Below are 12,394 nucleotides of genomic sequence, written 5' to 3' on the forward strand. Positions count from 1 at the left end.
TTTACAGTAATATGACGCTAGTTAAGAGTGAGAATAGGTTCTTGTTGATTTTTCAGCATGTTTACTTCTATCTGATAAAATTAGATTGATGCACTACATTCATCAAAAGTGTCAGTAAAATATTAATAGTGTTTCAAAAGATTTCTATTTCAAATAAACGCTGTTGTTTTGAACGTTCTGAACAAGAAAGCGTCAAAAACACTGGCTGAACTTTCAGCTTCGATAATAATCAGAAATGTTTCTTGAGCGGCACATAAGTATGATTTCTGAAGATCCTGTGACACTGAAGAGGCTTGATTCAGAAAAAATCAGCTGCGCTTCACAGAAATAAATCACAGTTTAACAGAACTTGACATAGAAAATAGCTGTGTTACATAGAAATAATATTTACCAATTTTTACAGCATTTTTTAAATCCCGCTAAAATAAAAGTGCATCTAAAATGTTTCAACACTGATAATACGAATAATTCAGTGTTTATCCGCTGCAAATCAACGTAATGCAATGAAGGTTTTGAATATTCGTTCTCATTTTCACTTTCACTTCATAAGTGTCTTTATTAAGACCAAATATAGAAATTTTAAATGAAATATGAATTAAATAAGACATTCGTTATTTTCACGTCATGCCTGCTAACAAATAAAAAAGTCATATTGATTAATGCCTGGTATTGAACAAATAAGGCTTACATTTAAATAAAGCAAGCGGCGCAGGACGATGCATTAGTGCTACATTAAACTCTTGCCTTTCGTGGCATAACGTTGATTCCCTCTTCATTACAGCCAAATGATATTTGATCAGTGAAATATGAGTTTAATGTTCAGTGGATCTGAACTGAAAACGTAGATGAATTATGCCGGCCAGGAGCTCAGTGAATGAAAGGGTGAGCGTAATGATCTGTGATTGTACTCTAGTGAACTGTGAAGTCTTCCGCTTCCTCGCTGTGATGAAAACCCTTTCTGAAAGGCCTAATATTCATGTTCACCTCAGAGTACAGAGTCTTCAGGGGACCTCCGTCTGAATGCTGGTCTCTAGCGCGCCTCGCGATTGCATTGAGGCACGTGTTCGTCGGCGGCCATTGTACCTCACGGTCAGGAGCTCCAGCTCTAATGCTCTCCGTATTGTCAGGAGGAGCATGTGCTCGGAAACGAGCCACTTACACCGAAATACATCATTTACGTTTGGGACGCTTTGACCACCTGTGAGCAGAAGACTAGAAACTAGCACTGGGCGCAAATACAGTCTGTTTTGTTGTCGCCGTTGTTCGGGACATATCTGAAGTTTCGAATTGTATTTATTCAGAAATCACTCGGTTGCCGCACAATGCATGAACCTTTTAAACTCGGGCGCTGTAGTCAGTGTTCTAACAGATAACGGCTGTTTATTCTATACGTTTTATTCTATCACTTCTGCATTGCAGTCTAGGTCTGAGAGCCAGTAGAAGAAGGTAGAAAGTTCAAGTCTTGGAGACATTAGTTGATTAATTGCAGGCCTGTTTTTGCACCTAAACGGTACGAGAATCATCAATGATATGAAACACTATATCTCCTAAATATAGAAGCAGTGGGTAATGTAATAAAACAGCAGCGTTGCCATAACTGAGCCCTGAGGGACACCGCATGTAACACGGAGAAGAACGCTGAGAATATTCTGCTGGACAGGAAGGATGCATTTTATTTTATTTTGATTATAGAAGCCTTCTCTTTACATTCTTCACGAAGCATCTGGCCTGAAGGAAGTTCTGTTCTGAGCGCACAAAGTTCAGCGTGGTGTAAAAGTAAAAGAAAGGAATCTGTTAAATATGTTTAACTGTGAAGGCAAACATTGCACTTAAATATTTCCTGTATGTTTAGATTGGAAAGTAAGAAAAAGTACTGTGTGTATTATCCGCCGTCATGCAGAGAGACTTTCACCAACCTGTTAATTCATTATGGAGGGGAAAAATAAACAGTAAATAAATATATTAGAATGATTTCTTATGGATCATGTGACACTGAAGACTGGAGTAATGATGCTGAGTATTTAGCTTATATGAAAGAAATGACAGTTATTCACATAGAAAACCGTTTTTGAACTGAAATAATATTCCACAATTTTTACTGTATCTTTGATCAAATGAATGAAGCCTTCGTGGGCATATCATTTATATGAGTGTAATAACTCTAAGCGTTTGACCTGAAGTGTTTTCAGCTGATAGTAATGTGGAGTCTTACAGTTATTCAGCAGCGTGTGTGAGTTTGGCTTCAGTCGAGTGTTTAATCTGAGTGTGTGAGGAAACATCGCTTCTGTTTATCACTACAACGCCCTGTGTGTGTGTGTGTGTGTGTGTGTGTGTGTGTGTGTGTGTGTGTGTGTGTGTGTGTTGACGGTAATTCCCTGGTGAGATAGTGTGTGTTTCTGAGTGTGAATGTGTTATGTGACATTGAGAGAATCTCATCAGAACTGTGAAATCACTATCAACACACACACACCTACATCTACACACACACACACACACACACACACACACTCACACACATTCACGGCTCCAGACTGAGATGAACATAGAGTCTAAATGACAGAATTCGTGTATCTCATCCCGGTCTGGATCTGATGTAGTTGTGTTCGGTCTGTGATCTCATCGAACGCCGCTGTCATCTCGACTGCTCTTCTCTGTGTGTGTGTGTGTGTGTGTGTGTCGATGCTCTGTGTTTTACTGCTGCCTGATCTCTGATGCTGTGATCTTCCTTATCGCTCTCTTTTCTTTTCTTCCTGATGTCTTCTGTTTGTGTGTGTTTTCTTTCCTTATCTTCTCATCCCATCGCTCATGCTCCTCTCGTTCTGTTGTGTTGCCCCTCCCCTTACATGACCCGCCCCTCCCTCCCTCTTGCCCCGCCCTCCCCGGTCACAGAGGCCACGCCCCGCCCGTCCCCCCAGCTGCCCCGCACTTCCTCTTTGACTTACTCCTCTCCTCCCCACCAGTGACCCCGAGCTCAGGCGTCCTTCCCTCCGCTCCTCGTGACGTGGCCCCTGTCCTCGTGTCCAGTCGCTTTGTGCGCCTCGGCTGGAGGCCCCAGAGGAGCCGCGGAACCGTCCTGACCTACGGCGTCTTCTTCTCCGAGGAGGGAATCAACAGGTACTTGTTCACCTGCGGCCAAGTAATGTCATGTTTGGTCGATTCTAATCCATCCAGCATTATGAATATATTAACTGGTAAGCGCCACGTGAACTCAGTCTGTCTTACTTTATAATAAAGTTTTTATGCTGATGTTAGAGAGTCTCATCAGATGGTTGCATTCAGGTTTTATCCTGAGAAGCTTAAACATATCTTAAACATATCCAGGCAGCAGTGATCGGTTCAAGGTCTTGGCTGGATTCGTGGATCTTCTGAATACATGGCCCCGATTCTCTCTAGAATGGATTCTTATATTCTACCAGCAGACGGCGCTCTACTCTATTTCGAGTCTGAAGAGTCTCAGCTCTGTCTCAGCTCAAATCTCAGCCCGCTCGCTTCGACCTTTTCCAGTCGTATGAAGGACTCTTTCATGTTGAGAGTGTGTAAGGATTTCAAACGAGCAGATTCGTCTGTTTCTCTCCTGCTGTTCAAAAGTTCAGATTCCACTCCTGAAAGAATCACCAGATATTCAGAAAATAGCTGAATCATTTCTCAACACGTTCCTTCTCCGTGTTTGTTAATGTAGTAATAACTTCTGCTGTTTAGTTGATTAGAGATCTCTAAGATGCTGCTGGATTGAACATGGCACCTGATGACTAATTTACTGTTTAATATTTCCTATCGCTGTGTTTTATTTGATTCATTGTGGGTTTATACGCCATACTCCAGGGTTTAGTGAGGAGACAAAATGCATTTATATTTAGATTCAGTGAAATACATAGATTGTACCAGATTTTACTACGAGAAACTATGCTTCTAGCCCCAGGTCAAAAGCTATAGTTTTAACCACAAGCTTAAATACGCTGTTAACGAATGCTTGTTTGAACTATGGTTTTGGGAAACACTGAATTATATCACCTTATATACTCTTATATAATCTCACTGGTGTTTTCTTTAATGTTGTCTGGACATAACTCATAGTGACCCACAGGACGAGACTTTGCACTTCTACTGAAAATGAAAAACGAGTTGACGTTAGTATTTGACGTTGACTTAACGTTGACTTAACGTTGGATTTTGGTTACACAACCTAAAAACAACAAATATCAACGTCAGCTGATGTCTGTATTGAACATCAATGTAACAGTGACATTAAACGTTGGATTTATGTTGGACTTTGGTCACCCGACGTCACAACCGAAATATAACCAAATATCAACGTCATGTGACTGTACTACATAATGTTAAAATTTAAAAAATGTTTTTCTGTCAATATTAGTTAATGCATTGTTAGCTGATATGAACAAATGCTTTAATATCTAACATTAACAACGATTAATAAAGGCCATTAAAAAACTACTGCCACACCCAAAATAAAGGTTTTTGTTTACATAAGAGTATATATATACGATAACATATTTAATATATGCATTTAGAAAATATTTTCACTAGCATAAATGCTTGCATACAATGTTTATTTTTCATATTTAGTGTTCATTTTGAACTTTTACCAGGACAAAATAAGTATTGAACACATCACCATTTTTCTCAGTAAATGTATGTCTAAAGATGCTGTAGACGTTTTCCCTGTGTCATTAATTTAACTTAATTTCTGAACTTATTTGTGTATGGCTTGCTTGGGTCTGGTGACTATTTCATGTCTTTATATCTTCTAAAATATGATGCATTAAAGTGTTTCTTTTACCCGCTGTAAATGAAAAGATGACCAGACTGGCCAAGTATGATGAATAAAGTGAGTGGACTAATGCACTGATGTTAGAGTCTAGATGCTGATGTGTGTGTGTGTGTGTGTGTGTGTGTCAGGGAGCGCAGCGTGAACGTGACGGAGGCCGAGAGTCTGCAGCTGACGGTCAGTAATCTCCGGCCCGAGGCCTCGTACTCCTTCAGGGTGGTGGCGTACAACGAGCAGGGGCCCGGAGACAGCTCAGAGGCCATCCGACTGTCCACCCAGCCCGAGCGTAAGAGCCCACACGTCAAGAACACGTCAAGAACACGTCAAGAACGATGTGTGGAGCGTCCCATAATGCTCTGTTTCCTCCCGAAGACACACAGAGGAGCAGAGTGAAAGATTTCTCTGGAGCTCTTTAACCTTTCTAATGCTGAGATTGAGCCCCCTGACCTTTCCTGTCCAGATTCAAGCTTCAGCTCTGAAATATGAAGTTGATCATCAGCATAAATCATCTGATGTTCCTGTGTCTGAAACATATAAAACACTACTCATCACTATTTAATAAAATAAACAATAAAATAAATGAATTCAATAATCGGTTAAAACATGTCAAGAGAAGGTCTAAAATAACTAAAACCTTTTTCAAAAATGTTTTTATGATTAAGCATTCAAGGCAAATTAAAAAAACGAAATGAAATAAAGATGACTGAAGCACCCAAGAAAAAACTTTTTTATAGTAGTTTAAAAAGTACATTAATTATAATAATGTTTAAACAAGCTTTTTTCATATTTTCTGCTTTAATCTTAGTTAGTTTTAGCAAAATCCAACCAAAATGAAACCAAACGTAAAACTCTAATTAAAGAGTGAAACAGAGCTATATCAGCAGACGTCTGCAGGACGTTGAAAGCCCTTGCTGTTCTTCTCACCCGTTCAATCCTGATTGTTGGTGTAGTTCTGGTTCCGGGTCCGGTGGAGAACCTGAGGGCCGAAGCCGCGTCTCCGACCTCCATCCAGGCGTCCTGGGATCCTCCGACCCACGCCGGCGGCCCCGTCCAGAGCTACAGACTGCTGTGGACCGAGACGTCCAGCGGCAAAGAGCAGGTCGGAGCCCGCTGACCAACACAGAACCATCTGATTCACTCAAACATTATTAGAGCCCTGCCTGCTGAGTGCTGCTGATTGGTGGCGATGGCTGCAAGGCGGGGCTTGCTGGAGGCTCATTATCATAATGTGTCTGTTTGTCTCTGTGGGTCAGAACGTGGAGGTGGTGGGTCAGAGCTACAGGATGGAGGGACTGAAGAAGTTCACGGAGTATTCTCTGCGAGTGCTGGCGGTCAACCGACACGGACCCGGCCTGTCCGACACGGACACGCTCATCACCACGCTCTCGGACGGTAAGAAGTTCATATCAGTGAGAAAACCACGAATGCAGTGTCTGGATTAATTCTACATTTTATTGAAATTAAAACCTGAATAACCAAACTAAAAATAACCAAACTATATATATATTTTTTTTTAATAAAAAAGATGAAGTTTTTTGATATAATGTGTATATATATATATATATATATATATATATATATATATATATATATATATATATATATACATTTTTTAATTTTTTATATATAATATAATATAATATAATATAAAATATAATAAAAACAATTAATTTATTAGCATTTTTTATTAACCAGGGTACTTCTAAAACAAACTGAAATTTAAATAAAAATAACCAAATCTGTATAAACATATATTTTAAAAAAACACAATAAAAATACTAAAACTTAAATCAAAAAAGCTTTAAAAAACTCTCCTTCTACAAACTGATGCAAAAATATTTTTTTTGTTTTGTGATTTTAATTCAGTCATTCGAGTTTTTCCTATTTGAATATATTTATTGCAATGGCTTACTTCTCTTGCCAGATAGTGTCTGTTTTTTGGACCGCTCTTGTCTCGTCCTTCCTGTTTGCTGATGAATCCACCCCGACTGTATTTATAAATCAAAGCTCACCTCTCGCCTAATCGGCTCCGTTTCAGTAATTATGACTTCACAACTGATAAATACGAGCTTCCCAGAAGGATTTGAGTTCATCTTCAGCTCTAGACGCACGCTCCGGTCTCTAACAAAGCCTCGATCGGGTCACGACGTTCAGGAGATGTTTTCATAAGCCATCAGTTAATCACACACTAATGATGGCTTTGATGTGGCAGTAATATTCAGGCCGTCACATCCGAAGCGTCAATCAATTTCACGGCGTGTCACTCAACTCTGACAGAAGACGCTCGAGACGCGTTTGATTTGTTTGCAGCTTCACTGCGTCTGCATTCGAGAAGCAGCCGGGATCTTCCCTCCGATTCAATTAGAGTCCCTGGAGAGAGAACACACACACACACCTTCCTGATCAGAAATTGAATGTATTTATTCACAGTCGCCATCTTGGCTCAATTTGTCTCAATGTATTCTGGTGTAGAATTTGTCCGGGAAAAGCTGTGTGCGCTTTCATTTGGAATAAAATAAAATCAGTAAAATGTGTCTAAATTAATCAGATATATTTACGTAATAAAAAATTTAATAAATACAATAAAATATTTAATTGGATTAAAAATGTATGTAAAATAAAATAATACAAATAATAAAGTCAAACAAAAGGAAATAATAGAAGAAAAGCCTGATCTGTGCATGGAGTTTTCCGAGGTTAAAGTCTGCTCGTCTCTTGTTGTTTCTCTGTAGCCTGAAGGCAGACTCTTTTAGCTGCAGCTCGATGCTCTGGCGGTGTTTGAATGCTAAAGCTGGTTATATTTCCCAGCAGTCCTTCTCATTAGCTGTCTAACATCAGGCTATTGATTTATGTGTTAACCTCAGGATTATGTTTGCAGTAATTCTCAAAGATTCAATCAGCGGCTCTTATCAGCATCGCCCAGCTTGAACTGTCTGAATGGAGCCCGTCGATGTCGTCCTGTAGATTTAGATGCGTCACGGGACACACATAGACGTGCAGGCTCTTTTACTTTATTCCATTTCCTTTCCTTTTATTTTATTTTTTCATTTAATATTCAAATGCTTTTATCCAAAGTGAATTACAAATACAGTCAAATCTATAATTATTGTGTCGTGCTGTAGATTCAGGCGATGATGAGAGAAACGACAGGCGGACTTCATTTTATTTAGAAAAGGCTTTATCTAAAAGGACAAATGAGAAATGTTACATGCATTTCCCGATGCAGTATTTAAACTCATTTCTGGTGTCGTGTGATGTGATGTCAAGCCCGTGGTGCTGAAATCAGCAGCAGTCGTTAAAAATCCCATCAGTGCAGGTCTGGTTTATAGCTGATGTAGAATGAGGAGGCAGCACGTGGCTCTTTAAGAGAGACAGCGAGACGAGCGAGAGCTTCTTAACATGCCGCTCAGACCTGCTGCATTCTCCCACTCCCTCCGATCCATTCCCATCATGCACTTCTCTGATTCTTTGTCTCATATTGGCGTGATTTTCTCCAGATGTCTGTGCGAGCAGCTTAACCCGCGCGTGTCTTTCTCTCATTGGCCGCAGTGTCTCTTTGCATTAGCTTCAGCGCGGCTCTAAGAGGCTGCGGGAATTTATTGCGTGTCAGCTTCCATTAGAGACACGCGGCAGAACGATTCAAATGAGCCGCTGCTGCTCCTTCCCCATTTCACTGCTTAATTAAAGGCCCTCGTGTCACGCTAATGAAATTGTGTGATGGCATTCTACACACACTGAAATGCACACACACACACGTGCATGCGTTCACACTCTCACCATATGCATGCCCACACACACACACTCCTATGCACGCATACTCTGACTCATATGCATGCTTACACACATGCATACACAACTCACACACACATATGAATGCACGCTTTCTCTCTCTCACACACACACACACACACACACACACTCATATGCATGCATGCACAACTCTCTCTCTCTCTTTCACACACACACACACACACACACACACACACTCATATGCATGCACTCACACTCAAAACATGCATGCACAAACTCTCACTCTTTCACACACACACACACACTCACATGCATACCCACACACACGTATCCATGCACACACAAGCATGCACACACAAACATACATACACATGTACTGTACAAATGCACACACACTCACACACATGCGTATCCATGCACACACTAATGTACACATACACGTATTTGCATGCACACACACATGCATACACACATGCATGCACACACACACACACACAGTCTTTAGGTTAATCATTAACGTCTCTATTAGTCAAACCCATGCAGCAGATAACCTCCTGACCCGCAGAGCGTTTATCTGAAGCTCATTTACAGATTGATTGTGTTCCTCTGATGGAAGAACTTCCGCCTGAACAGAGATAGATTCACTAACTTAACTAAACTGGTTAGCTGTCTCAAGGGTCATTAGGTGACCCGTGGGCTGCATTAGTGTTGGTCTGTGTTTGACGTGTGTGTGTGTGTGTGTGTTTCTGCAGTGCCCAGCGCTCCGCCGCAGAACATCTCTCTGGAGGTCGTCTACTCACGGGTGAGTTATGATCTAGCAGCATTCACTCACTGTTAACTATCAGGTGTGTGTTGGTTGAGCGTGTGTGTGTGTTTTACCAAGAGCTCAGCAGGCCTCCGTTCATTAGTGTGTTTGTTTATATCTGATAAACCAGGAGCAGTCTAACACACATTATTTCCACTCATGAGATCAGATGAACTGCTCCGTCTGGAGTCTAGAGGTCTATTCTATTCTATTCTATTCTATTCTTATACCCTTTTAAATAACCTTTGAAGTCTTTTGTAATATTTAGTTTTGTAATATTTTACATGTTATGTTGTTTTGTAAGAAGTTATCTATTTATCATTTCAGTAATTACATATTTGTATTTTTTTATATACTTGCAATACATTTTTATTAAAATTGTATTATATACAAGTGTATGTATGTAGTATATTGTAATATAATTCAATTTTATTACTTCTGCTTATGACTATACATATATGCATATTAATACTTATGAATATATATGTATATAATACTTTTAGCCTTGTTTTTTTAAATACAGTTCAATTTACAATTTTTTATTAGTCATTTTAGTACTTCTACATTTGTGTTTAGTCAGTATTTTCATCTAATAAGTATATTTAATTTTATTAGCTTGTTGACAGTTGTAGAACTGTAAAGTTGAATTGTATAAAGCTCTATAGAAATGAAGGTGACTTGACTGGTTTCGGATAACAGTGTGTATTCAGTGCAGTGTCTTCAGGATAACATCTGTGTGTGTGTGTGTGTGTGTGTGTGTGTGTGTGTGTGTTCGCACTGTAATGAGCTACTTTGTCTGAGCGGTCCGATGATAACGGATTGTTTATGACAGGAAATTGGGTTTCATTGTGTGCCGCTGCGCTTCTGCTCGTCCAGAGACCAACAAAAGACCCAGAATGCATCTGTCCGTCCGATGCTCTGCAGAACGGTGATAGTGTGGGAATCAATCTGTGAAAACGTCAGGCGTTTTACTGAGCGGGACGAGCGGCCCTGGCGAGAATGATTCTCTCTGATATCCTTAAAAATTAAAAATGAATGCAATGGAGATGTGAGACTGAGCGCTTCGGTCCGAATTCACAAATATATTTCACACAACCTGCTCTTTTCTAGCCAGCAGAGACTCAGCGATGCATCATGTTCAGAGAGGTCATTTTCAGACTCAAACATTTTCATTTTTCACTGGAAAATTAAACTGTCTATTTGTGCATTGTGCTAGTCGTTTGCTGCCGCAGACGGGTGGTTATTAGAGACAGAGAGAGAGAGAGAGAGAGAGAGAGAGAGCAGAGAGAGAGAGAGAGAGAGAGAGACGGATAGAGAGAGAGAGAGAGAGAGACAGAGAGAGAGAGAGAGAGAGAGAGAGAGAGAGAGAGAGAGAGAGAGAGAGAGAGAGAGAGAGAGAGAGAGAGACAGAGAGAGAGAGAGAGAGAGAGAGAGAGAGAGAGAGAGAGAGAGAGAGAGAGAGAGAGAGAGAGAGAGAGAGAGAGAGAGAGAGAGAGAGAGAGAGAGAGAGAGAGAGAGAGAGAGAGAGAGAGAGAGAGAGAGAGAGAGAGAGAGAGAGAGAGAGAGAGAGAGAGAGAGAGAGAGAGAGAGAGAGAGAGAGAGAGAGAGAGACGGATAGAGAGAGAGAGAGAGAGAGAGACAGAGAGAGAGAGAGAGAGAGAGAGAGAGAGAGAGAGAGAGAGAGAGACAGAGGAGAGACAGAGAGAGAGAGAGAGAGAGAGAGAGACAGAGAGAGACAGAGAGAGAGAGAGAGAGACAGAGAGAGAGAGAGAGAGATAAAGAGAGAGATAAAGAGGGCAGGTCAGAGAGACACAGCATCTTAAATATTTATGGATTTTATGAGTCGTTAACTTGCTTTTCCTTCCATTAGGGTTGAGTCGAGAGGCTCGTTTGCTCTGATGAATCTGAGAGATGTGGAATATAGTACAGATTAATAATACTCTTCACAACAGACCAGAGAAAGTGTGTGACAGTAGACTTCATCATATCTTTTATTAATCTGTAATTGTGTTGCTTATGGTGAAATATAAGAACTGTGTGTGAATGCATGTGTTTATATACTGTATATAATCTCAGAATTGCAATATAAAGTCACAAGTCCACGAAAAAAAGAATATTGTGGTAAAAGCGTGCAATTCTTATACAAACATCAGAAATACAAAACATGTCCAGCTCTAAAAAGAAAAGAGACTGCAGTGTATGAAGTCTGAATTGTGAAATAAACTTCTAAGAAGAATTGCAAGATGTTGTGGCAGACTTTATAGACAATTATAGAAAAGAAACATCAGAATTGCAAGATATTTTGTCAGGAATTGTAGAGGCGTAAACTGCGTGTCAGAAATATAGAAACAACGAATTGTTATCCAGCTCATAATTCTATATAATGACTGAACTGTCTCTAAAACATGAAGTCCACTGCAGTATAGAGTTCTATATGACAGAATTGTAATATGAAGATATAGAACTTAACACTGAGATAATAACTCAGGTCCAAGTAGATCTGTCAGAACTGGAATTCAGTTCAGAACAAAATGTAAACAAAAAGCTACAAACCTGGGTTTCTATCCTGAATATCAGAGAAGAAAGCGTGATTTAAAGGGACAGTACTCTCAAATAAAGTCTGTGCACAGCCTGAAAGACCTTTAGTCTTTAATTCTCATTTAACAACAAATCAGAATCAGAATCCTTCATAAAAGATTTCTAGTGAAGGTCGCTCTTCTGGAGAGTATGATGGTTACTGCACATGTCTTCAAGGCGTCTTCAGTTCAGTGTGACGTGGAGAGACCAGATCAAGTGATGCAGAAGACCACGTTGCTTTTGTTAAACAAAGCTTACTTTTATTTATTCCTATTTAGCTTTCACCTTTTATTTTACCGATTTATTTTAGTTGGCTTTTGTTTTATGGCAGTGTTTCTCATTTTTAAGTCATCTGTTACTTCTGTCTTATTTTAGTTTCTGTTAGCAGAAATAGCTTTTTGTTAAGAATGCCGATCAGAAGCTGATAAAACACACCAGCATTGATTACTCTTGACCAGTACATGTCTGTCACCCAT

General features: G+C 39.9%; 1 protein-coding gene across 1 annotated transcript in view; it reads left to right on the plus strand.

The window, feature by feature from the left end:
* The window catches only part of dcc (DCC netrin 1 receptor), a 266,606-nt gene that overhangs the window by 93,408 nt on the left and 160,804 nt on the right, over positions 1 to 12,394 (plus strand). The window lies entirely within an intron of this gene.

This window comes from Puntigrus tetrazona, chromosome 5 (genome assembly GCF_018831695.1).
Source record: "Puntigrus tetrazona isolate hp1 chromosome 5, ASM1883169v1, whole genome shotgun sequence".
Lineage (NCBI taxonomy): Eukaryota > Metazoa > Chordata > Actinopteri > Cypriniformes > Cyprinidae > Puntigrus > Puntigrus tetrazona.